Source organism: Heloderma suspectum, chromosome 5, assembly GCF_057233095.1.
Source record: "Heloderma suspectum isolate Gila_16-S chromosome 5, 16-S_ref, whole genome shotgun sequence".
NCBI classification, from domain to species: Eukaryota; Metazoa; Chordata; class Lepidosauria; order Squamata; family Helodermatidae; genus Heloderma; species Heloderma suspectum.
In genome coordinates this window covers 146,061,612-146,087,846 of record NC_139462.1, presented here as the reverse complement: position 1 = coordinate 146,087,846, position 26,235 = coordinate 146,061,612, and the positions used below count along the sequence as shown (strand labels likewise).

The 26,235-nt window shown below is 43.5% G+C and overlaps 1 protein-coding gene across 1 annotated transcript in view; it reads left to right on the top strand.

The window, feature by feature from the left end:
• Nucleotides 1–26,235, top strand: part of CNTNAP2 (contactin associated protein 2) — a 2,014,778-nt gene that overhangs the window by 1,951,965 nt on the left and 36,578 nt on the right. The window lies entirely within an intron of this gene.

Genomic DNA, 26,235 nt, shown 5'->3' with positions numbered 1-26,235 from the left:
AGAAAAGGAGCTTTTCTCTTCCAGATGGCTTCCTCCTCAGCTTCCCCAGAAACAAGGCAGGAGACAAGCTAAACAGATGGGGTCTCAGTTACCTTTCCACTGCAAGCTTTCTCAGAAGGAAGGTTGGACAGAAAGATGAGATGAAGGGTGTGTCTACATTAACAAAAAAACCTGCAAAAAAAAAAACATCCTTTCCGGAGCTTCCTGCTTTTGGTTTCTTTGCAGGATTAGGAAGGGCTTCTTTACACAGCAGCCATGTGGTTTGAATGGAGGGAGTGCCTCCCTCCCTCCCTGGGGTGTGTGAAAAAGGGGGGGAGTCTTGTTTTCGTACCTTAACTTCTGCTGTACTGTTTTCTCACAGCCCCCAGGAAACGTCTGACTTACTTCTGAGTAGACATAAAATATAAGATTGTGCTGCAAGTCTGCCACCCTTGGCACACTTATGTGAGTGTAGGGCCTATTGAACTCAGTGGGACTTACTTCTGAGTAGACATGAGATCACCCTGTAAGTCTGCAACCCTCAGCACACTTACTTGGGAGTAAGCCCCACTGAACTTAATAGGGTACTCTGAAACAGAGGACTTTACTTCTGAGCTTGGTGGGGTGGGGGATCAGATGTGTCTCCCTTCATTGCAGGGAGGTATTTTACCCTCTTCTCCCTCCAACTGAGAAATGCAGAGGCAGGAGTCACAATCAGCAGGCGATTCTTGCCCTTGCACCTATCAAATCTGCTCACGTCTCCTTCCATGCAACTGCACTCCCATCCTCAGTGCCTTCCTCATCCTGACCGCACCCCCAACAACTGAAAACAAACGCCCACAGCAGGCAGACACAGCGGTTTCTTCCACTATTGGAGAAGTTCATGGGGAGGTTATGGTGTTCTTGTTCTGTGGGCTGGAGAAAATACCACATTTTTTGCGTTTGGGGAAAACATGAGATAGGCTGGGGGAAATTGCGGAAGGTGCCTTGGACGTTAACAGCGTCACGTCAAGATCAGGGATGGCGGAGAATTCCGCCACAGATCTCAGTGAGACCAAATGCCAATGCATTCAGCCCCCCGAAACCCATGGCGGAACAAAGCCCCCCGCCCCGCGAAAGGCACGCAAAATGGAGTACTCAATTGTTGCCGTTCACACTGCTCTGCGAATGGCGGCCGCTCACTTCATCATTTTAGCTGTGATAGGCTACGTAAATACTTACGTAGCCTATCATGGCTAAAAAAGGGAACGCAAATGGTAGCCGCCGTAGCCGCCGCCATTTGCTTTCCCTTTTTTTTTTTTGCCGTGATAGGCTACGTAAATATTTACGTAGCCTATCACAGCAAAAAAAAAAAAGGGACGCAAATGGCGGCGGCTACGGCGGCCGCCATTTGTGTCCCTGCACAGCCCAGCAGCGGCCAGATGTTGCTGCGGGCTGCCCCAGCTGGTGGCTCCACGGAGTTGCCATGGAGCGGAGCCGGCCATCGAGGATTTCGGGGGGAGGGACGGAGCACCTTCCCCCCCACCGCAGATGTACGAAATGAAACAGGTAAGTCTTTTCGTACATCCCTAGTCAAGAGCCCACAAACCTCCGAGAGAGAGCCACCTCAATAGCAGGATAAAAGCTTCATGTGATGAACCCCATTAGCTGGTCAGCCTCTCCCTTCTGGCAGCCTCTCCATTTCAGATAGTTCAAGGGAGAGGAAGAAGTGTTCGGTGAAAGCAGTGCCTGAATCTGCCATCTTGACAGGGGACCTTCGCCTCTGGTGATCATGTGTCCTACTTTATGAAGGATAGTCCTCCATTTGAAAGCATTGTCCAGTCCAAGTGCAGTTTAAAGGTAAAGGACCATAAGAAGGGAAAGCAGGGGCCTTAAAGTTGCCTGTCAACAGTTAGCATCTGGTCAGCAGACCAAGCAGGCAGGCATACAATTTACCTGGTCACAGTCTTCACTGTTATGGTAACATATATCATTTTTCTGTTTACATGGTAATTATTTCCAACTTTCAATCTATATATGTAAACTAGCACATGCCATTTTTGTATAAATTTGTGCCCCCTTTTTGATGTTGCATTTCCTCCTTTTTTTAGCAATGCCTAAGTGGCCACCCTACCATTCACCTTTCCATCTCCCATTAATCAAAAGAAGCAGGGTCCCAGGTAGCCGGCTTAGGTCGACTCAGCCCTCCATCCTTCCGAGGTCAGTAAAATGAGTACCCAGCTTGCTGGGGGAAAGGTAGTCACAACTGGGGAAGGCAATGGCAAACCACCCCGCTATAGTCTGCCATGAGAACCCCAGCGTAAGCGGCGTCCCTCTAGGGGTCAGTAATGACCTGGTGCTTGCACAGGCAGATGGTCAGAGTAGTTACCAGCCAGGCCTGTAACTTAGGCAAGGTGTTGGGTACTTGCAGACATTTATAATGCACCACAATTAGTCTATGCATTTACTTTGCTGGCTTACAGAGCGATCCTAAGCAAGGCCTGGGAGGAGTGGAATGGCAGATAGACTGTCTCATCCTGAGCCCTGCTGGCTCACATTGACAGGGCAGAAGGTGTTTGGGGAGGAGCACCTTTGCTGGGCTATTTAGCCCCAGCGGATCCCATGTATTTCCAATTCCATTCACCCCTCTCCATTGACAGCATGGGGATGGGTGCACCAGCTCCAGGGCTGGTGCAGCTGGCAGGCCTATCTGGGGAAATGGAGTGCCTTTGGATCCAGTGGGTCTCCTCCTCCATGCCCTGCCCATGGAATGCCCCCATTTCAGAAGCTAGCAGAGGGGCACCAACCATTATTCTAACCCCCTCCAACCATAAGCATTCAGGGGTGAAGATTGCACTCTTAGATTACCTTTATTTGGCTTGGTTTAGTTTCAAAAAATAATAGTAACCTTAACTAAATGGGGTGTGGGGGGGTGACAGCAAATTTATATTAGATAAAGGGATGCTTTTTCCTACACTCTTAGATCTTAACCTTCAATGTGGAAAAATATGTTCTGATTTCTGTTTGTAACTAGGTTGCCAGGGAAATAGAAGCAGAGACCAGTGAATGGGTTATTAAAGCTGGTAAATAAGGGTATTGATTGATGAGTTTGACATCTAGTAATTTGCCAAGCAGCAGCTACAGCAGGTGTTGCACAGCATGTGGGAAAGGTGCCATCATTTTTATACTCTTACCTTTTAGCTTTTAAGATGTTACTTGTTTTGAGTTCATTTATTTATTTAATTTATTATGTTTGTATCCTGACTTGCCTCCAAGGTGCTCAAAGCAGTATACCTGGGCTTCCAAGGAGGTCCCCCATCAGGCACTGAATAATCCATACCTGCTTAGCTTCAGCAAGGTGAATGCAATACATACCATCAGAGCACATCCTAACTTCGCCCATACATCACAAGATTGTATCATGATAGTTCACATTATGGACTAGTGACTTGAAATCTTGCTCACAGTTTTTACCAGGTTTTTAAATGCAAGGTCGCAGAATCACTGAATGTTAATATTGGCAATGGTGCAGCTCAGTCATTTTAGACCCTGGATTTAAGAACCTTATAGGGGACCCCTTTAGAAGGCCATGTCTATTACTTCGGTTGTGAAGAACACACAACTAACATTCAGGGCTGGGTCAAGACATGTGGAAGTGGCCATAGCTCAGTGGAAAAGTACCTGCTTTGCATGTAAAAGGTCCCAGGTTCGATCCCTGGCATCTCCAGGTAGGGCAGGAAAAACTCCTGCCTGAAACCTTGGAAAGTGCTGCCAGTTAGTGTCGACAGTACTGGGCTAGATGGACCAATGGTCTGGCTCAGTATAACACAGCTTTATATGTTGCTATTTTGCTGCCTGAGGCAAATAACAATATGACATCCCCTCCTGTTCCATGTTCAAAAGCTGACTGGACTGGCAGATGAATCCATCTTCAATCTGATAGTGGGACAGCATCCTCCACTGCACCTGAAGGCAGCAGACTAACTTAGGGGGCTGGAGCAGACAGCTTGGTACACAGGTCTCTCCTCCAACATCTTGCTGCTGCCTCTTAGCGTCTGCCACCTGAGGCAATTGCTTCACTCTGCCTAACGGTAGGGCCAGCTCTGCTACCATTTCTCCCCCCGCCCTTCCATGCTTCACAACTGGTTCTGCATTCCTGATGTTAGAGCATTTTACATTCACTTAAATCATTGCGCTATCATGACTACAGGAATAAAATAGAGTATGCTTCTGCTGCCCTGATCCTAAATACATTTACTTGGGGAAAAACACCATTTTGTCATTTAAAAGGATAGCATGCTTTGAAAGTAAAAATAATAAGAATGAGCATGTGTGACCATGTATATGCCCAATTGGCTTCTCCCTATTATGTTTAAAAATAAGAGGAAAGGATGCTGTGGCAAGCAGCAGCATCCCTGGTGGGCCCCAGCATGCCTGAGCCACCCTAGGGCTGACACAGGGCCTGTGTGCCACTACCCCCATCACCTGCTGTTTTCTTGATGGTCATTTGGGGACCCTGGATTTCAGCCTGAAGATCCAGCCCTGATTATACCACTGAATATTTTTGCTAAAATGTTAAAGATGTATCAAAAGATGGAAGGCTCAGCGTTTCTAAGAAAAATCTAGTTTTGTTCCTAATAGCCAATGCGCTTTATCTAATTAATAATGGAAACTAGCAGCCACCCACTATCAAGATGGCAATTCAATATGAAGTCTAATAAAGGGCGCAATCCTATGTATCGAACGGCCTCTCCACCCTGTGCTCTGAGATCCCACAGCTAGACAGCCAAAATCAGCTGTCTAGCCGCGAAAGCAGGGCAGCTGGAGCACAGAGGAGATGTGCTTCCCACGACTTCTCCCACCCTGCGGTGGATGGGCGGTTGCCTGCAAGTTTGGAGGCAGCCATCCCCTCCCCCCGCCACAGGATTATTCTCAAAGTGCATTAACATCTCAAAGTTTGATCGCGTATCAAGGAGTATTGTGTTACCCAAATACCATAGGGTCCGTGTTTGCTGGCCTATAGACTTCACTGCACACAGTAATAAAGTAATGCCAGGTGCCCATTATCAACTTAAGCTGTCTCCAGAGATGCCTCCTTTCATGATGCCTATTTGTTTCAATCTGTGAGCTATTCTAGGTTTGGAGTTCTTTTCTCAAGGAAATATCTATGAGTTCATATGAATGACATAAAGAAATATACAAGAAATGCTCTTCAATGCAGTTCAGTATGTCACAACCTGAACTACTCTTTATAATATAATGACCTGATTTGCACATAATGACAACCCATTGGTTTCAAACCCGATGGTTTGTCAGGGACATGCCTCTTCTGCTTTAATGCATAGCCCACAACTGGCTCCTTCACAGATTTTACAGTGTGACATCTGAACCTGGACTGCTGGGTTGTGTAGGGGCTAAACAACCCAGCAGTTAACCCATGGTTTGTTGTTGAGTGCTAATCCATGGTATGGATTGTTGAATTCTGGGTTGTTGTGTTGTTCAAACTCAGCCGCATTAATAAACCATGGTTTGTTAACCACAAACAACCAAGAAAGAGAACCCATGGTTTGTGTTGGGTTGTAAACTCTGAGTTGTTTAAACCATTGGTTGTCCTTACATGTGAAACCAGAACTGTAGGTTGTTCTTCAGACTACAGAGGCAGTGGCAAGAGTGGTAAAAGAAAACAAAAACCAGCCATACTACATGCCACTACTACAGCACCACAAAGGCGTTTGGGATACAGGGAAAGAGGGCAAAGGAGGAGGGAAAACAAAACAACCCAGAGATTGAGAAAACCAACCACAATTTGTTCAATAATCTACCAGACTAACCCTGAGTAGGACAAGAAACCATGGGTTAAATAAACCATAGCCTAGTGTTATGTGTAAACCAGGTCAATGTAACAACCCTTTCCCCAGATCCCATTCCAACAGTCTAATCAGGTTTTCCCTCTTTGTTCCACTCTCCAGTAATACAGACAATTAAAAACAACAACTTTACACGTCTTTAACATGTTGCTTGGCAACAAGTCCCATTGATTCCAACAAAATTTACTTATGAGTAAAATTGCTTAGGGGGACCACAGTGGCTTAGTGGTTAAGACGCTGAACTGCAGACTGGAAGGTCGGCAGGTCAGCAGTTCGAGACCCGAGTGCCGCGTGACGGAGTGAGCTCCCGTCTTCAGTCCCAGCTTCTGCCAACCTAGCAGTTCGAAAGCAAGAAATTGCAAGTAGATAAATAGGTACCACCTCGGCGGGAAAGGTAACAGCGTTCCGTGCACCTCGGTGTTCAGTCATGCCGGCCACATGACCACGGAAGCGTCTTCGGACAGCGCTGGCTCTTCGGCTTAGAAACGGGGATGAGCACCGCACCCTAGAGTCGGACACGACTGGTTGGGGACACCTTTACCTTTTTTTTTTTTTAAATTGCTTAGAAGTGTGGTCTTAAATTGTTAAAGCCACAGATAGTTGAGTAGAACCCATTAATAGCACACAGCATTAGGATATTCATAAAAAATTAAAATAACCTTGAGCTTTCAGCCTAAGGTTAAATGTTCACTGAGCGTGCCTGTTAGCTTGCACTAGCTAGTGATATGGAGATCAGTGCATTATTGTCAGCAAGCTTTTGACACGCTATTCCTGTTGTAAATAAACCCCAGCTCAGTGAAACAAAAGTAAATGCAATTATTTCATATGCTCCAACTATCCCTCTTTTTTTTTAAGGTTAACCCCCTATTTTCTGGTACCTGCCCCTCGTAAACTCCTATTTCAGCTTTTGAATATAATTGGAGGATGCTTTAAAAAAAATAGCAATGAATCGTGCCAGCTGAAATGTTTTTAGAAACAGTTATATGTTCAAGTCATGTATCATCCTGGGGCTTTTATGGGGCCACAAAGTAGTTTGTTTTTATAATAAAATTCTAAGGTCCATTTTAAGAGTCCCTAACAAAGGAGTTTTCTGTGTCATGCTGAGAACTAAAATTGCAGTGTTTCCAGTAGAAATGTCTTGCTCTGGCTGGATGAGGCTCAGCTTTGGATTAAACTAAGGGGCAATCCAACAGCGAGTCAATAAACAGGCAATGGTCAAAGGCACAATTTTACCAGGCAAGAGGAAGAGTTTTTGAAGAGCAGCCAAGGTCAAAACACAGATATGCAGTCAAATGCAATACACACTCCAAAAAGAAGACACTGTTTCTAGGAGCTTCCTGAGCCCACCCAGGGCTCAGCTGCAGTTCATTACAGGCCTTGCTCCCAAGGAGTCCCTTCCTCTTGAGGAGTCCTTTCTGTTCAAGCACTTCTTAAAGGAGCCCTACTGGCCTGCCTCTTGAGGTGACAATGCTCTCAGGGTCTAAGTGGTTGCCCAGCTGCTGCCTCAAAGGTGGAACTCCCTTTTTCCTGTGGGGACAGAGCTATGGTCATCTCCCCTGAAGGCCCAGGCTCCCCAGGTCTCCTACCATGGGTGGGTCCTTGGTGCTGGCCGTCTTTGGGACCTTTAACTCTTGCCCAGAGGAGGATTCCTCCAGCAGGTGCATGACAAGAAATGAGAGTCTATTGACTTCTATTCAGTTTACGGTTTAATCGAAAGCAGTTGCCAAATTTTTTTCCAAGGTTCTGTCTTGACTAATTTCTACTTGATCAAATACTTGATCAAATTGCACAATTGATCCAATTCACAGGTGTTTTTATTCTGGGAATTACTGTTGGAAAGCATCCACAGGCTTCTAAATTGGAGTGAAAGCAAAGCCTTAGAGATATTTTTATGGAAAAAGATCTGCATTCTTTGGCCAATGTCCACTCAAAACCCTAGTGTAAGGATAAAATGCCACCTATGGCCTGGAAAGGTCTCTTTTGGAGTTTTCTAAGCTTGATTTGAGGAGAGTCTGACAGTGCAATCCTATACATGTCTTCTCTGAAGTAGCCCATTGAGTTCTGTTGGGCTTCTTCCTAGGTAAGTTGGTATAGGACTGCAGCCCTTGTTGAGGTTTTAGCAAATGCCCTCTTCAGTTCTATATGGACAGTACCAAAATGGTTCTGCTTTTGTGCGGAGGAGGTAGATGAAGCATTCCACGTTACATATTTCAGGGTATTATTTCAGATATAGGATATGTTCTTTTATCTCTCTTTTATTAAGACAGTGAGCACTGGCAAATTAGTAGAAAAAATAATTTCTGTTGTATAGTGGTGATTATGGGCCAAATTAGATAATATGTGAAATGTATAATTGCCTTTCATATTCTTTAACAGCTGCCATACAGGAGGATTAAGACTGGGACAATGGTGTGTACATCCTAATGAAAATCACTTCTCCCTCAAAGGTAATATTTGCTGTAGGAGAGAAGCTGCTATTGGCCCCAGTGGCAGCTTCCCTCCTCCAATGAATACGATCTTTAGGGGGCTTTGGCAGAGGGTAGACAGCAGGGTGCCATTTGCAGCATTATGCTGAAGGCACACTGGAGTCTGGGGCCAGCCCTGGAAGCATTCCCTGCACACAGCTTAAGGACCCATGTAGTGTCATTCCTGAGGGTTGTATCCACTGGGTGGTATACAATGTTAGTCTATAACTTCAGTCCCATTCATCTCAATAGGTTTGCTCTAAGTAGGACTAACATTGGATACAACCTTGGTAGTTCATGTGCTACAGCTGAGGTGGGTTTTGAGGTGGAAAAATACCACTTGCATTGTTAGCATGGGAATGTGTTGCTGAGGTGCCAAGAGTCATGTAGGCAAAAGGACGTAGTGACTGAAATAGTGCTAGAGGACGGTGGCTGATTGACTTACTGCGCATCAATCACAATGCCTAGCAGGGCCTTTATCTCTGGAAACCGGAAAACTTCCTCTTAAGCAAGTTTGTAGCCCCTTGACTCAGTGCTGCACCAAATACTGACAAAAGCTGATGCCATGTGCCTTGTTTATTTGTTTGTATAATTACCAAAGTTGACTATTGCTCTGGGTCCAGTCCCAAGGGGGCATGCTGGCAACTCTTGACTGCACCACACCTTGGTGTTAATAAACATCCGCTCAAACAGAAGTCAGTGTCTGTTCTTTGGCCGAGCCCGGCAGAAGTGTAAAATTCTCCAACAGTTTTCAACAGTTGAAAATACACTAGAGGACCATTAGGTTTTTAAAAAATATATCTTTAACCATGAAAACGAACACAGAGACTCTATGTTTTTGAATCAGCGCTGGACACACTATTCCAGAGAAGAGCCTTTAGCAATATGTAACAGTGAGTCCATAGGACAGGGATGGGGAAGATATGGACTACTCCAGATGTTATTGGTCTGCACCTCCCATTGTCTATGCTGGCTAGGGTTGATGTGAGTTGCAGTCCAACAACATCTGAAGGGCCATATGTTCCCCACCCATCATAGGTTTTGTGCTCAGGCAATCTTCCTTGCTGTGAATATGAGTGTTACAAGTACACAAGACTTGTACCCTGTTATCATCTGTAAAGCTTTAAACTCGAATATGTTGCTTTTGATTTCAGCAAAGCCTTCTTATCTAAGTCTGCTTAAGCTGAGTATCATCCATGAAATATCCGTTTGCTTTCCTTTTCTGATCTAGCCGTGATGTGATGAAGACTCAAAAAGACATGCATGTGTTTGAGAGGCAAAAATCCAGTCCATGTATTTCAGTCTGCCTGTACTGGTTCTTATTCCCAATTTCTGCTAGAAGAAATAGTACCCCAGTCAATTAGGGAATCCACTCCGGATTTTCCATCTGCTCTTCACCTGCATTTGTCTGTGCAGTGCCAGGGTTTGTGAGTGTGTGTGGCTTTCTATTGGCTGCAATCAGACGGCAGGAATTCCTTCTGCCAACAAAAGGAGAGATCCATACATAAAGGTGCCCCAAGCCAGGCACTTGCCTATCTCCACAAAGAAGAAAGAATTACCTGAGGAAGCAGTGAGAGGGGGGAAAGAACAGGTAAGGTACACGGGAGGTTATTCTGAGATGCCATGTGTATGTATGTGAGCTGCTTGCTTGCTCTCTTCCCATGCCAAGGTGGTTCAGAGCATCGGCTGTGTTAGTGCTGTTGTCCATGTGTTAAGCTAGAGTCATTTCTAAACTCACTTGTGAGCATTTCTCATGCTGAAAGCAAGCAAAGCCTCTATGTGCTATTTTACTTTTAGCTGCTGTTTTGTTTTCCTTCACTAGATGTCGGTTCCTAGGCTGTGGCTGGAGTTTCTGTTTTAACGGTTTAGCTACAAAAAAACTAATCCAATTCCAAAAAGGTGTTAGTCTGTTGTAGCAGAAACAACAGTCTCCTGGGACCTTAAAGACTAATAAATATATGCTTGTATGAGCTTTCATAGAAATTTATCAGCTACATATCCATCTTCTGTCTAATCTAAACAAAGCTGAATCATCTAGGCACCGGCTGTATCAGTACGGTAGCTGATATTTCCTTAAGATGCATTAGTTAAGTTTAAAACAAAAACTCTATCCTACATTTTTCTGAGCCTAATTGGTGATCAAGCATATGTCAACAGAAAAGGGCTCTGTGGGCGATACTTTTCAGCCCAGCTGTAATGCTCCATGCTATCTATGTGTGTGTGGGGGGGGGGGGGTGATGAAAATTTGATAAGAAACTGATAGATATGCTTGTTTTTCCAGTGATTGTAAAATGGTAGGTTTCGAAAGTAAATACAACTTCTATGGATTTTCAGTTTCAACAAAGGCTAGCTTAATGACACATTCAACAGAAGAACGAGAGAAAATAAGGGGGTATTTAAAAGAGAAGGGGAGAACTGTCAAGAGAATAACTAGCTAAGATGTCAAAAGTAAACATCGGAGTATATGCAGATTCAGTGGTAGCAAATCACATTCCAGCTTTTTTGTTTTACTTTGACAATATTGCAAGAACAATGTTTTTGTTCTTGCAAATGAGAAACGAAATTTCAAGAATCCAAGAATAGACTCCAATACTGAGGCAGTGCAGATGAAAAACAGATAATCCTAAACCACAAGCTTTTTGAAATCTAAACAAAGTCCATTTTGTGTTGATGAGAATGTTTTTAAACTGATCTGTAGAATAATTAATTTGTGGAATAAATAACCAGAGGATGTGGTGATGGTCACCAGTTTAGATGGCTCTAAAAAAAGGATTAGGCAAATCCATGGCTAACAATGGAAAGTAGCATTGGCAAGCCAAATGGAGCCTCCCTGATTAGAGGCAGTTTTCCTCTTATTGCTGAATGCTAGGGAAACAACAAGATATGCCAATTGCATCCTCCCTATGCTTCTGAGCTTTCCAGAGGCATCTGGAGAGAGTACTGGACTAGTTGGACCCATGGGCTGATCCAGCTAAGCAAATCTTGTGTTCAAAAACCTATGCTAGTATGATGTGTAGGTTTGTTTTTCTGTGTGACATCCATCATTAAGAACATTCACACATACCATAAATAAAGCACGAAAGTGGTTAAAAGAAACATTTAGTCTTACATGTGAAACTGACCCATAATCAACCCAAAGTATTGGGGGGGGGGGGTAGGGAAGAAGCAAAATCAGCCAAAATCAATTTGGTCCACCTGGGAAAAAGGGCCATTTTCTATGGTTTTACTTTAGCAGAAAGAAGTATTACTGTGTTATTATCAGACTGCAAATGACACACACTCATTTTGCTGACTCTTTTTCCATAATTTGAATTTGGCAAGCATCAAACATTTTGGCTGTCTTAGTAGTTTGGGATTTTGCGGACTTGGTTTGCATTGTCATCCTGTCAGGGAATAAATTAAATTACTCAGTTAAAAGTGGTTTGTATGGTTCCTTCATCTCCTTATTCCCTCTCAAGATGTCTAGACTATGCAGTGTGATTACTCCAAATAAGTCAACAACAAAAAAACCGCAGTAGTCACCAAAGAAGTACCCAACCTGCAGGTTTGCAGTCTGTGATGTTTACATGAAATGTAGGCTACCTGTCACAGGAAGCCTTTGTTTTGCACAGGGGGTCAGTCATTATCTTTTATTCATACCATCAATTATATTGATTGGCAGTGTCATATATCAAACACTTTCAAAGCCACAATTAAGATTTTGGTTTTCTTAAATCATAAATCATTCTCCTCTCCCGTATCCTCCCAAGTAGGGGAGAAAGCTAAGAGTAGTGAGCTCTTGAATGTGTCTCAAGTCATTATGCTGACAGTGCAAATCTTGCTGTTTTCCTATGAAAGACTTGATTTTTTTCTCCACACCACCTGCATCCATTGGAATAATTTTTTTAAAAATTACATATGTAGAATGTGATGTCACACAAATAACTGATGGGGAGGTTTTCACCCCCACCATCACTGCTAGGCTTGGTGGTGTGGGAGGGCATTCACAAAAAGCACTGAAGATCAGGGAACTATAAGATAGGGTCTAGGGATACCATGTTGGAATGCAGCATTATAATTTCTTTTTGTTAAACACTCAATTTTCGCTAGCCCAAGGCTACAATCAAACTCTGGAATTTCATCCAGAGATTACTGTAAGTCTCCATGTGCCTCCCTGCAAGAACATATGATTCTTGGTCAGTCACCTCCAGAACTTGTTCAAAGGGTAGGGTAGAGATTGGTATAACTAATTCAAAGAATAAATAAAATATTATGAAATATGAGACCCATTTGCCCTCCTCAAATTAAAAATGGAGACAGGATTATTATCCTTACTACTTGTAAACAAACCCTAGCTGTGGGAAGTTCCTTTTTCCTAGTTTGATTAACTTCTAACCAACTTCCACATATTATCTTCCTCTTCTCCACTCCCTCTCTCTATATTGGGGTAGGCAACATACAGCCTGCAGACCACATATCAGCGGAGGCTGGTGGCTCTGATGTCAGTGGGGTGGTGAATCCGCTCCCGGTTTCAGGATAGCTTGGACAGCTCCTTTAGAGTTCTGACTGAAACCTGGAGCAGAGTCAACACCCCACTGACATCGGAGCCACCAGCCTCCACTGCCGCATATACCATTTTTGTGGCATCTGCAGTGGCAAAAATCACAGCAATCTCACAGGTAACGCATACAGGGAGCATGTGCCTTGTTTGCAAGCAGCATTGCACTCCCAGAAGCCTCCTGGAAGTGCCATTTTGCTTGAGAAGAAGGTGTGTACTACTCCGCACATGCCTTGTTTCCCTGCAAAATCTCCGTGATTTTTGCCACTGGAGCAGCAAATTTGGCTGTGGCAAATTTGGCACTGGGGGTGGGATCCTGGGGGGCAGTGTGGGCCACTGATCTGCAGAAGCGGCCCAACCCTGGTCATATATATATATATACATAAAGACCTATGAGGTTTCACTGTCAGGAGGGGAGAGTGGTGTTCAGGGGAGGCACCAGCCCCACCTTTGCCAGTCCATTCCTTTACTCCAACCAAACGTTCCTCGAATGCTCTCTTTCTTAGCTTCTGGGACTGGGCTTTCTCCTACCAGCCCCTGCCTCTCTTTCTCTCCCCCCTCCCAAAGTTTAGTAGTGAGAACTGCTGAAGTTGAGCCCTGTATAACCCAAATGGTTTGCACACTAACTTAAAGACATTGGATCAATCTGAGCTATCACTTTAACCAGAATATGAGTTGCATGAATGCAGCCAGGGCTTTCCCATTCTTGCCAGTGGTACAGGTTCTGCTTCTTAGCTTCCATAGTCAATAACAAGGCCCATTTTCTACACACATTTCCAAATCACAACCCCCGTGCCTTATTTACTGGTCCACAGTGTATCACTTTCCCTCCTTATTTCCTTTTCAGTGATGTCTTGTGACTTGTGCTGTAGGATGGCTGTCTGATCAGAAATGTCCAAGATACAATAGACTTCACCTAATGTGTTACTATTTAAGTTTATCTACTGGACCAGTGTTTGAAGGGGTCAAGGCATAGCTGTGCTTGACAAACCTATAAGATACAGATGAGAGCAGGAGTAGGCAACCTGGATTCCCTCCAGATGTTTTGGACTACAACTTCCATCAACCCAAGCCAGCATAGCCAATGGTAAGCAACTGTGGGAGTCCAAAATATCTGGAGGGCACCAGGTTGCCTACCCCTGCTATAGAGTGTGGCCAAATTCAGTGTCAGAAATGGATAATCAGAAACCGGTTTATGGCTGCATATTGGCAAAATAATATTTTCAGATTGTTTAGTGCAGTGTGCACAAGTATCTAAGAAATGGTTTAAAATTGCCATCTTTCCCACTATGTAATGTTACTAGAGCAGATAACAAAAGACATGAAAGGTGGCTACTGCTTGAAATTTAAACTGATTTCCAGCCACTCCCTTTAAAACCTTCTTAGCAGGTTAAATACATCTTCCCTGCTCCCCCCTCCCTTTTCCCTTCCTGGTAGCTGATAATTTGGTCAACAGAAATCAAGGGGGTATTCTCTTTTTTCTTTTTTTGACTGTGCAAGAGGATAGGTTCATGATCACAGCAATTCCAAAGGTGGACTACCCCCAGCTTAACTAACATGACTGCCCTTCCCCCACCCACCCCATCCCCACAAACTAGCTTTGTCAGAGTAGAGAATTCTATATTGGCATCCCTGGCTTTTTCATAGAATCGACATTTCCAGGGTTCCTTGGAGAGAAGCTGCAACAGGCTAGTCTCATGGATGTATTACAGGGGTGCAGAACCTTAAGCCCAGGGGCCAAATCTGGCCCTCTGGAGTTCCCCATAGGCTCACACCCCCTTCTCCTGTCTCTCAACCACTGATTTTCAGTTCCTGGCTTTTGTTCATTTTTTCCCCATTCAAAAGGATTGAAATGCTTCTCCCAAGATTTAGGCTAGACCTACACTACTGCTATATAGCAGTATTGAAGTGCACTGATAACTGTTGGAGCACATCACACATTTGATACACCGCTGTTGTAGTGTTATTTCCTGCTTTTTATTCCACATTATCCAATTTACTGCAACAAATGTAATTGTGTGATCTACAAGGTATAAATGCTCAAGAGGGATATACCGTTACCATGATGGGATTGTAATGGTATGACAGACGGTGTAGATCTGGCCTCAGTAATTGGCAGTAAAAAGCTACAATATGCAGGCAGTTTTGGTATTGGGGGGGGCAACCCTCTTGCCTTCAGCCCCACCCACCACTAGAATGTGGTCCTTGAGAGCTTCTCTGAAATGGTATTCAGCCGTCCGACTGAAAGAGGTTCAGCACCCCAGACGTATTACATTTTTGTCCTGCCCCACCTCCAAGTAGCTTATTGTTGTCACCACACCCCGTTTTATCCTCCCAGCCATTCTGTGAAGTAGTGTAGGCTGAGAAGTAGTGACCGAACATACATTACTCTCAGGGCTTTGTGCCTAGCTGGGGCTTTGAAACCAGAGCTCCTGCTCCAAGACCAAAACTCTATCCAGTACACCCCAGCACTCATGTATTGCCCTTCTGGGAGCAATCAGTTAATTATTACCCCAGCTTAAGCAATAGTAAAGTTACCATTTGAATGCCCTCTGAAATGTTCTGCGGGCACTGTGCAGGGTAACAAGAAATCTGTCTGAGAAGGATGAGCAAGCAAGTGAATGATGCTTCATTTTGTGTGGCTGATCTGGGGCATGTAGTGACCCAAAAGTAATTAGTGGTTCACTTAATTGAATGGGAGATTTCATGTGTTACAGTTTAGTGTCACTTTATGTTGAGATCAGTTTGCTTTTGTGTAATAGAGCTAGCCCAAGTGTTCTTGGGATGATTTGTAATGGATACCTTTTATCTGCCCTACAAATGGATACTTAATATTACAGGAAATAAGTATCGGTAGAGAGACGTCAAAGTCATATAAATAGAAACATGAAACAATATAGCTATTGGGGGATAAGGAGCCTCTTCAGGCTTTCACACTGCTGTGTGCTCCTAAAGGCAGAGGACTAGGTCATGGGTAGGGCACCTTTTCGGGGCTGCATTACCCCACTGGAACCCTCCCATGGGCTAGATGCTATCAGGGGGCAGGGTATGTTTGTAACATCAGGAGCAGGCCCTGCCTCCTGGCATCATTGGGTCACTGGCCAAAGCGCCAGCTGGAGTCAAGGAGCCTCCTTCGCTCCACCCAGGCATTACTGAGCTTTCCCCAGTCTGAGGCTGTGGTTAGAGGAGCATTTCAGCTTCGCTGCTCCCTTGCCTTGCCCATGTGAGGAAGGGAACGTGATAGAGGAACAAAGTGACTGAGCTGTGACTCAGTCGCTCTCCCACCCACTCTCCCCTCTGTGGGGCAGGGCTTTGGAATGGGACCTTGCCTGAGGCACTGTTACACAGATCTGAGACACAGATGGGGTGGCCTAATTTGGCCTATGGGCTGGAGGTTCCCCATCCCTGGACTAGGTGGAAGTGCACATTACAAGGCAAATAAGTGATTCCAAAGTGATTCTGCTGTAGGAGCATTTTCCGGGGGGGGGGGTATTTTCAGGGGAGAATTGGCTACTAACTGAGAAGTGTTTAACTCTTCCCTGCCCACTGATTTTATCTTTCAAAATCCCCCCAGGCCAGCACCAATGCAAACTGTCCTGCCACCTGAGGTGGGAGAGCACACCTGTGCCACCGCCACATGCCCCCCACGCCCTCCCCCTTGTCATTGCCATTGCTCCACTTCATGGGAGGGCCAGCCCTGCCCAAGTCATCCCCCCCCCCCAGCCAAACTCTGAGACCAGAAATAAACATAGCAGGGAAAGGTGAATGGTTGTGGGGGAGAATCAGTGGTCAGGGCACCCCTTCCCACCCATGAATTCCTGCACAAGCCCCTCCACACACCCTGTGTTCACATTACCTGAGCAAGGATGGATTTGGGAATATGTGTGTTTTCCAAGGCAACATGTAGTTTTGCCCTCAGTCTTTTTCCTAGCTCTGCAATTTTCTACTTGGAGACTCGAGACACTGAACCAGCGGTCTTGGACATGCAAAGCATGTGCTCTACCACAGAGCTACTGCCCACTGGTTATAGTAAAATTTTCTTCCCAGATTGCCAGAGGGCAATTTGACATGGGCAGAAAGGAATCAAATTGGATGTCGCTGGAATGGCATATGATCCAGCCATGCAGATTCAGTTCCCATTCCATAAAGCTTAGGTGTGAAGACAGGCATAGCAACTTGTGATTCTGTGGCAAACCTAAATCTACCAGCTAGGGGTAGTATCCAATGTTAGTTTTACATAGAGCATATCCATTGAAATGAATGGTATTCAAGTTAGTCATTTATTTCCATGGGTCTCTTCTGTGTAGGACAAAACATTGGATTCTACCCTATGAATAGAAATTTCCTTGCACATTATTAGATGCAGAACAATGCTGTATTTAAACTTTCCAAAGTGCATTCAAAATTATTATTACAGTAATCTGAATGGGCCAGAACTGCAGCTATTTTTAGCTGGATCAATAAAGGGCAGCTGCACATTTTATGCAGTATACCTGATCATTACATCAGTGTTGCTTCCAGCAAGCAAAGCGTGAACAACATATGCACATCTTTAAACAACAGGGTCAACAGATAGGGTGATCAGTTACTCATTGCCCCCAAAGAGAAAAAGCATCTCCCCCCCAAAAAAGACCACAGAGGACACAGGTTGTGTTAAATTTGCATATGCTAATTTTATGTATAGATGCACATTTAGAAATAATGGCTGTAACTTAAATAGAAATGCAATACATCTCACCATGGTGGGGAAGGCTGTGACCAATAGACCTGTGTGCCTCCTCAGTGTGCTGTCCAAGTCAAGTCCTAACTGTTAATGGGCAACTTCAAGGCTTCTGCTCTCCCTTCTTCTAGTTTTTTTATGTTGGACACAGCAGTCCTTCCAATAGAGAACTGTCTCCTGACAGCTTTTCAACTACAGGGCTGTCCTCTATATAGCAGGACACATGACCACCCTATGATCCCTGATTGGATCAGGGTACATAAATGTATAGGTACATTGGTGATTAAAGATGCATGTGGACTTATACTTGCTCTTTTTTTCTCTCTCAAACAATGGGAGAAGGGAATGTTGTTGGAACTTTTCCATTTCCATTAGTTAAGATGTATATTTCACAGCATGAAAATCTGGTATGTAAATTCTAAACTCACAGTTAGAGCAAGGAGTTTTTTCTAAACTTGCATTGCTTAAAATATAAAGTAGTGCATCTTGTGCAGTAGTACATATGTGTGTGAGTTATGTGAGTGTGACACAGAGGGAAAGCATCCACAAGAGCTTCTGACCATTTCCCCACTTTTCTCAGTGAAAATCAATAGCATCACTAGCTTTATAAAATCTCTGCATTTTTGTTGGAGAAACCACGTGGTCAAAATACATGGAAAAAGCAAAGCTCTGAAGTTCCTTGGGTCTGTTTCAAAGAGACTTCGAAATGCAACTATGATGTTCAATATAGAGAGAACTTATATCCTATGTTATAAGCAGTGAATGTTTGAGTTTTTATTTAAAGATTTATACCCCACCTTTTCAATCCAATGGTCTTCAAGGCAGTTTATTTTAGCATATTAAAACAATGCAAAACCACTACCCAATGCTTTTGTTCATCTGGCTGGTAGAAGAGGGGAAGAACATTCTGGTCTCACTTCTGAGCTGAGTATTCTTTCTGGCAGAGAGGAAGGACGAGAGCTCCCTGCAGCTGCTCCTTCTTTGGTGGATGGCTGGTCTGGTCTTCCCTTGGTCTCTCTCTCCCAGCAAGAATACCATGGCAATCTCCCAGTGGCCCTTGTTCCTCAGGGTGCTGGCAGAGGCCAAAGCATCTACCCCTCACTTGTGCAGTCCCAGGTCAAACGTTGTCTGCCCAGGTCAAACGTTGTCTGCCCCAAGGAGTGCCCCCAAATCCCAGCAGTTGTGTTCAACAAACATATCAACAAACCTGTTCTAGCAGTTTTCATCTTCACAGGAAGCAGGTCTTTTGTAAAGCTAATGAGTTTTAATTGCCCATTCAAGACCAAGCCACCCAAGAATACTTTGCATTACAACAGGGAGCAATATATTGTTGTGAGAAAATTCACCCCTTTCCCCAACTCCTGTGAGGATTGCAGCTAAACTCAGAGGGAACAGGGAATTCAGAGGAGGGGGGCAGATGGCATCAGCCAATCACAAAGTGTTGGCCTTGCTTGCATCCCTGTGAATCCTGGCTCTGCTACACCACTGGAACACGCTACTGGTTTTAAGCTATGGTACATGGGGTCACGAAGAGTCGGACACGACTGAACGACTGAACAACATTTATTTCTAAATAAATATTCAGACATTTAGACAGAGCCACATGGCTGCTTTTTCTAACTTCCTTTGTTGGTAAAGATTAAAAAATGTTTAGAAAATTATACTTCCAGGATGGGTTAGATGAGCTAGCAGCCAAGAGGTGAGACTTACGTCTTCCTTAGATCGTGATGGGTGGTTTTTCTTATGTTACTCCAGCAGTGTAGGAGCTGCTGAAATGCTTCTCCTTCCTACACAGCCAGGGTAATATTAGCAATACTAGACCACTCCAGAGTTGCCCGCACTGCAGCTCCTCCTAACACCATCATCGATCCTCCAGAAACTGGGTTAAATCTGGTATCAGCGCGAGCTATACAGCAGGAAGGAATGGCACTGCAGAAACTCCCACACCTCTGGAGTAAGCCTCGCGACACCTTGAGAGGGTTTTACCCTTAAAAGCAGCCTTAAAATGTTAAATATTTTAATAAGTGAGTAAGCAAATAAATAAATAAGAAGCCAACCATCTCAGCTTATCAAGACTCCTGTCAGATGCAGGTTCATTTTCAATAATCTGTCCCTCTTGGGCTTTCCTCCACTCATCAGCATCCTTATGTTTCATTGAGTCATGGCTAGCTAAATAGAACTGTACAGCCTTTCTCTCCTCTGAGGAATCCTTCCGGAGCCTGGGACAATGGATTCAAACTTTTGAAAGGCTGAGAGGGCCCACAAGATTGCCTTGTCCCACTCTGCCTTTTCCCTGCTAATTTGAACAAACAACAGTAAGTGAATGTGTATCATTTCACTGAGGGCAGGCAACCATTGCCTTAAAGAGACAGACACCAGTTTTTCTCCCTTGTCAATTATTCCGCCATTTCATTCTGCAGCATGTATAGGCTAGGATCGCCAGGTCTTGAAACCAAAAATTCTGGTATCTTGGTGGGGCCTGGTAGCAGACTTCTCTGGGCCCCCAGGCCAGAGCCTTGCAGTTTTCGGTGTCTGTACAGGTAGTCCCAAGCAGAGCAGAGTCCAGTACAAAAGCTGTTTACCTATCAAAGGTGTACAACTTAAAAAAAAAAAAAAAAAAAGCCAGGGAGGGGGAATGTCCATTGTCTGGCAACTGGCACAAAAGACAGGAAAACAAACAAAATAGCCATTTCGCAGTTTTGTTTTTCCTTCTTGGTTGGTTGGCAAGCTTGGTCTTCATTCCCAATCTCTTCATTTTCTTTCTTCCCTTTATCTTGTATTTTTTTCTGTCATATACCCTGTTTTATTCCTTTGATTCCCAGTCACTAACCTTCTCTTTAAACTCAGGAACAACTCTCCTATCTCTAGCTACTTTCAGTAGCTGCACCTGGTTATGGACTGGTGCTGCCTGACAGCTGCTGCTCAAGGTCCATCTGTTCTCTTTAGTTTTCCACAATAGGTAGCCTTCTCTTCCTTCCCCAACCTTATCCATTGTAGGACTACCAGTTTGTAACCTGGGCATATCTACTGAACCCTTAACGGCCCTAATGCAGCTTTCCCCAACCTGGTGCCTTCCAGATGTGTTGGACTACAGTTCCCAGCAGCCCCAGGCAGCATGGCCTATGAGGACATTGTTTCCAAGCTAAAGGGCAGGTGTGTAACAAACTCCCAAGTGCCCTCTTTCCCTGGCTTCCTCAAGCCCAAATGAAAGTGCCCTTAAAGGTACAGTCACATATTCAACTAAATCCTATTATCCCAGCAGGCCTGATTGCAGAGAGGCTCCTGTTTGTTTGCAATGGTTCTGCATGTTTGTCTGACTAGGGCTAGTCAGAGAGAAGTATTTTCCTCTCTTTAATTCATTTTCTTCCCACTGTTCATGATTTCCATTGCCTAGCCATAGAAAGAGTTTTATTGAACTACCACTCACAAAGCTAGGTCCAGATTTAAGATTCTCCGTCTTGTAACATTTAATGTAGCAACTCAGATAACACACATAGTTGCAGTTAAAGTGTCCAAACTGAGTCAACAATCTTCTGAGTATAAAACAGGGTGTTTTTAACCTACATTAGCAGCCCCTTCTATACCATTTCTTTCCCAGTGTTAATGCACTAGCAGGTACTATCTGTTTTTTGTTGTTGTTTTTTTAACATTTTTGCAGAAATTATTTAACCAAATATCTTGCACTACACTCTGACCACAAATGGCGTAATCATACAAGATGTTTCATGAAAATACATGTTCACCTCGGGGCCAAAGTAGATGCTATGTGCAAATATGTGTAACAACCCCCTGACAACCCTTTTATTCATTAAAAAAGCAGCTCCAGAGGGAAGCAATGCAAAGTTGAGAAGTAGTACATGCAGGGGGTGCTTGTTTAATTTATATCTCACCTTTCTGCCAAAGAATGGCACTCAAGGCAGCAAACAAAATCCAAATTAAAACAAAATCTTAATTAAAATGAAGTATAAAAACAAATCAGTTAAAAATACAACAGTCAAAGAAATAAGCAGCACCAGCCAATTAAAAAAATGTGTATTGTTTTATTTTATTTACAGTACTTTCCAGTCCCCCAATAACTGAAGTTCTCTGGGTGATGTAAAGAAATTAAAAACAGAAAATACCAATATTAAAATAAGGGGGAAAACGGCACAGAATAAAACCAAGACAAAACCAGCAGCAAAGAATAAAACCATTCCAACACATAAAACCAACAGCAGAATAAAAAGCAGATTAGCTTATATGCCAAAGGACTGCCTGAATAGAAACATATTTGCCTGCTGGTGGAAGGACAACAGAGAGGGAGCCAGGGCTGAATCTACACATAGCAGTTATACCGTTATACTGCAGTGATAACTATAACTGTCATGTGCACCAATAGTTATCATTGTACTATGATCACAGTAAAACTGCTATATGTAGATTCAGCCCTAGTCTTCCCTCATCAGAGAGTTTCAGAGCTTCAAGAAAGAGGGGAGCGGCCTCTCTCACATCCCCATCAGATGTGCCTCCAATGGTGGTGGTACCAAGAGAATGGCCTCCCCTTACGTGTTACATCCAGTGCATAGGCTCAGCACAGAACCTGGGGTGCGGGGTGCACAATGCCACTGGTGAACCACATGTGGATTTTACATGCTTTGCCTGACTTGTAAAGGGGCTTCTCTTTCTTTCTCTCTAAATGCTAGTACATTGAATCGTCCAGTGGAATTGAAGGGCAATAGGTTGAAGGAGATGCTTTCAGTCATGGGCATGTTTTACATTTGATGTTTGTACAGTTCCAGGCACTTTAAAAATAATGAATAATGATTCATGGAGAGCCAGTGTGGTGTAGTGATTACAGTGTTGGACTAGGGCTTGGGAGATCTGGGTTCTAGTCCCCACTCAGCCATGACATTCACTGAGTGATTTTGGGCCAGGCTCTCAGCCTAACCTACCTCGTAGGGTTGTTGTAAGGATAAAATGGAGAGGAGGAGGTTCATGTAAGCCACCTTGGGCCCCTTTCGAAAGGAAAAAAGGCAGGATTGAAATGTAATAAAAATAAATAATTATATTTATATAATTAATAATGCAAAGCATTAGTAACTTATGGAATTTGTTGCCACAAGATGATGGGGTGACCGCTAGCTTATAAGGCTTTCAAAGGGATTAGGTTTATGGCAGATGAGTCAGTCTATCAAGGCCAATGATAACCAATATGGAGCCTCCATATTCAGAGGCAGTGTACCTGATGGCTTAGAAAAGAGAAGAGGATTATCTCATTCCCTGCTTGTGAGCAATGCAAAAGGTATCTGCCTAGCTGCTGTTGAAGACGGAGCACTGAAGTAGAGTTTTGAACAAGCTCATCCATCCTTTATCTTCTTAAACTGATAAAAAGGTTTACTGTTCAGAATAGTCAGTGTGCTATAATGGAGTTCTTCATGGGGTTTGGATTCACTGCAAGCATGTCAAATTCCTTGGTTTCAAACTTTGAATTTTATTTCTTGGATTAGTCACTATGAATCTATTCCCTGTGAAGTCTAATGCTTTACCCTGTGTAATGCATTGGACCAGTGCCCATCTGGCAGCACATCTTTTCATGTTTGGCATGGCTGCTTCTGACAATGGACCATATTGGTGTACTGCCTTTGGAAATGTTGCATTACAGTTATATCAAAACCACAAACATACATCAATGTAATTGTGTCTTTCTTTCCAAAATACCCTGAGAATTATTTTGTGATGGGATTAGGATTCCACAGCAACAACAGGCTCACAAAACAATAATTTCAGCGAGAGGAGCTGGACACCAGGACAAGGCCAGTTAAACTAGTTCGTAGTATAGATGCACACAGTGGCTTCTTTCAGATGAGCATTTATTGTGAAATCTCCAAGGTTTGTTCGCTCACATTTTAGGAGGGGTGTCTACAAGACATCATCCATTTGTAATCCTCCCATGTTTTCCAATGCTACTTCTGTGTGGGTTTTTTTCTTACTGCACAGTCTGGTTTATTCCTTTTTAAAAGGACTATAGACAGAAGTGCTATTCTTAAAAATGGTTTTGACATGGGAAATGACCAGTTAGGCAGGTGAACTTATGACTGCTCAGTACACATTGGGATGACCACACTTAGTCATACTTGGAATAGATCTGCTGAAACCAGTGGGACTTAAGATAATTGTAACTAACGTAACCCCTACTGATTTCACTAGGTGTACTCTAAATTAACATGTTTTATATTATAGCTGGGAAGGTGTGTTAGAGCTGCTTAAAAGATCAACTAATAAATAGATGGTAAAAATGGCACACACTGCAAAGGGCATAGCTAATGTATGCTGAGCTGCGATAGGTTCAGCTGCCCGGTAAATCACTACCTACATCAAAAGCAGGGCCCTTAGAGATACCACAGAGGGCACTGGTGTGGACAGAATATAGTGGGATGCACACACAGAAAATGCACAATATTTCCCAGTAATGTGGGAAGTCAGTTGTAGTTCTGTTTGTAGTTTACAGAGGAAGAGCCATGTTTTATTAGCTGTAGGAGCCATCTGTATAGAACAACCCACTTCCTGCTGATGGAGTGAATGATCCACTTCTGCAGGACTAAGCTGAAGCTGAATCATGCCTGCTGCACTAAGATCTCTCAGCGCCTCCAAACTGAACTGGTTTGATACATCACAAAACATTACCATGAGAAGTTTCCATTTTATTTATCTTGCACAGTGAAGGAAAAAATGAACTTGGATTCCCTGTTAAAAAAGAAAATGTAGTATTTCAAGTTGCTGTAATGTCCTGAAATGTTAACCCATGTGATTCTACAGAGTGCGGATCCAGAAATGCAGATCAGAGGGTTGAGTTAAAACTGTATATGTGTGCGCCCTGTGTCCTTTCCTAGCTTTAGCACCTTTCTGTTTCCAGCCCTTAAACCATCTCTTTTCTCTAGCTGAACTAGGCTCCAGTGCAAATATTTACATAACTTTACTGTAGCCACGGCAAACCCATCTGCAGTGTAAAGTATGGAGCAGCCCTGGGTTTTCCACTCTTGTCATTACTTGGCATTTATATTTAGAGTGTCCAAAGCACTTCACATACATTATTTCACTAATCTACACAGGCTCTCAGCATCCAAAATGCTTGCTAAGGTTCTCTACTTCTAAGGCCCTGCTTTTTTCTGTTTAGCTTTCCCATAGCCCACTCTGCACCCAAGAATTTCATACTTCTAGCCTTTCTATTTATTCTGGATTTGATCTGGTAACCTTTGCCTTGACCTGTTTTAAATGTTTGGCTTGATCCAGATCCAAGCACAGTGCTCGCATTTTATCATTGTCATCATCATTATCCCATTAGACATCTCCGGTAGTGCAAGGGTTTGGATGAGAATGGAGGGATACTTGTGCTTCCGAAATGCACAGATAGATCTAGCCGCAAATGAATTGGCAGAGGTATTCAATGTGGTCTGTTAGATGAACTACAGGATTTAAACCTGATAGATGCAGCTTCCAACCCTTTTTTCCTCACTCCTGGGCTCTACTAGGCAGTTTTTGTATTGAGAAATGAATGTATTCAGTTGCTTGGTTCCCAGTGAAACTCTGTCTAGTTTCAGGTGTAAATGTGTTTTGTGAGCTGCAAATTTGTTTTTCTGCCCTTGAAAATGTCTGCCTTCCCTAGGCCATTTTTAATGAGAAAACCCATTAGCACATTCACGTCAGGGTGAAAATGAGAAAAAGGCATTGCCTGCAGGATTCTAGCTGGTTTGTCCAGTTCTGTGATTGCCACCAGTGCAATCCATCAGCCATGCTTCTGCATCTTGAAAATTGGAATTATAGCTGTCTCCTGATAGTTCTGAGGCTTGAACAGACTAATGATTATAAAGCCATTTGCATGTTTTAAGTGTTAGATGCATGATTTATCATTGTAATAAAAGCAGTCACAGTAACAGACTGTTTTAACGAATGGGGCTGCCCTCTTTTAGCTTCCATTTTCTAAATTTCAAAGAAATTTGAAAGGGAGAAGAGTTTGGGGATACCAGTTGGATTACATGTAACTGCCTTTCTTGGAGAATGATGTCACTACAATTATATAAGAAGAAAGCTGCATCATTTTAAGTGTGGCACTGGTGATTTGAGGGTTCCTTTCCTGCCCTGAAAATTTGTATATGTTTTTCCCCTCGGAGTGAACTTTGGCTGGAGGCCAGTGGGGAAAGAGAGAACACAGATCTATAAGTTTCCAACATATTGGGAGAAAGCCAGTTATGATGGGTGCCTATTGGCTAGTGTGCATGTCATTGTGTTACCTCCCTCCCCCCTCAATTCCTAAAGGCTTTTTGCTACTATTTTAAAAAATATGTTGTGAATTGCCTGTTTTTGTTTGTTTGGCAAAGTAAAGGATACATGTATATGCATATCAATACATATATGCCACTTAAAAAAAAAGGCTGCCTGTCTGAAGAGGAAGGGTAAGACTGATTCAGTATTTGACTTGTGTGTAAGGCAAGTTGCAAAACTGGGTTCACAGTGTGGATGAAGAATTTACTATGACCACTATTAAGAATGTTATGTCTATCTACCTGTTGCAGCACTCTAGCAAAACTGAAGTTCCTGGGTTTTGGGATGTGGGGAGCAACAATCTTGACAGGCAAATTGGTTTGAAACCCATTAATGGCTGTACAATAGCTGTAACTTCAGTTTTAACAACTGCAGCTAAGGGAAGGTGAA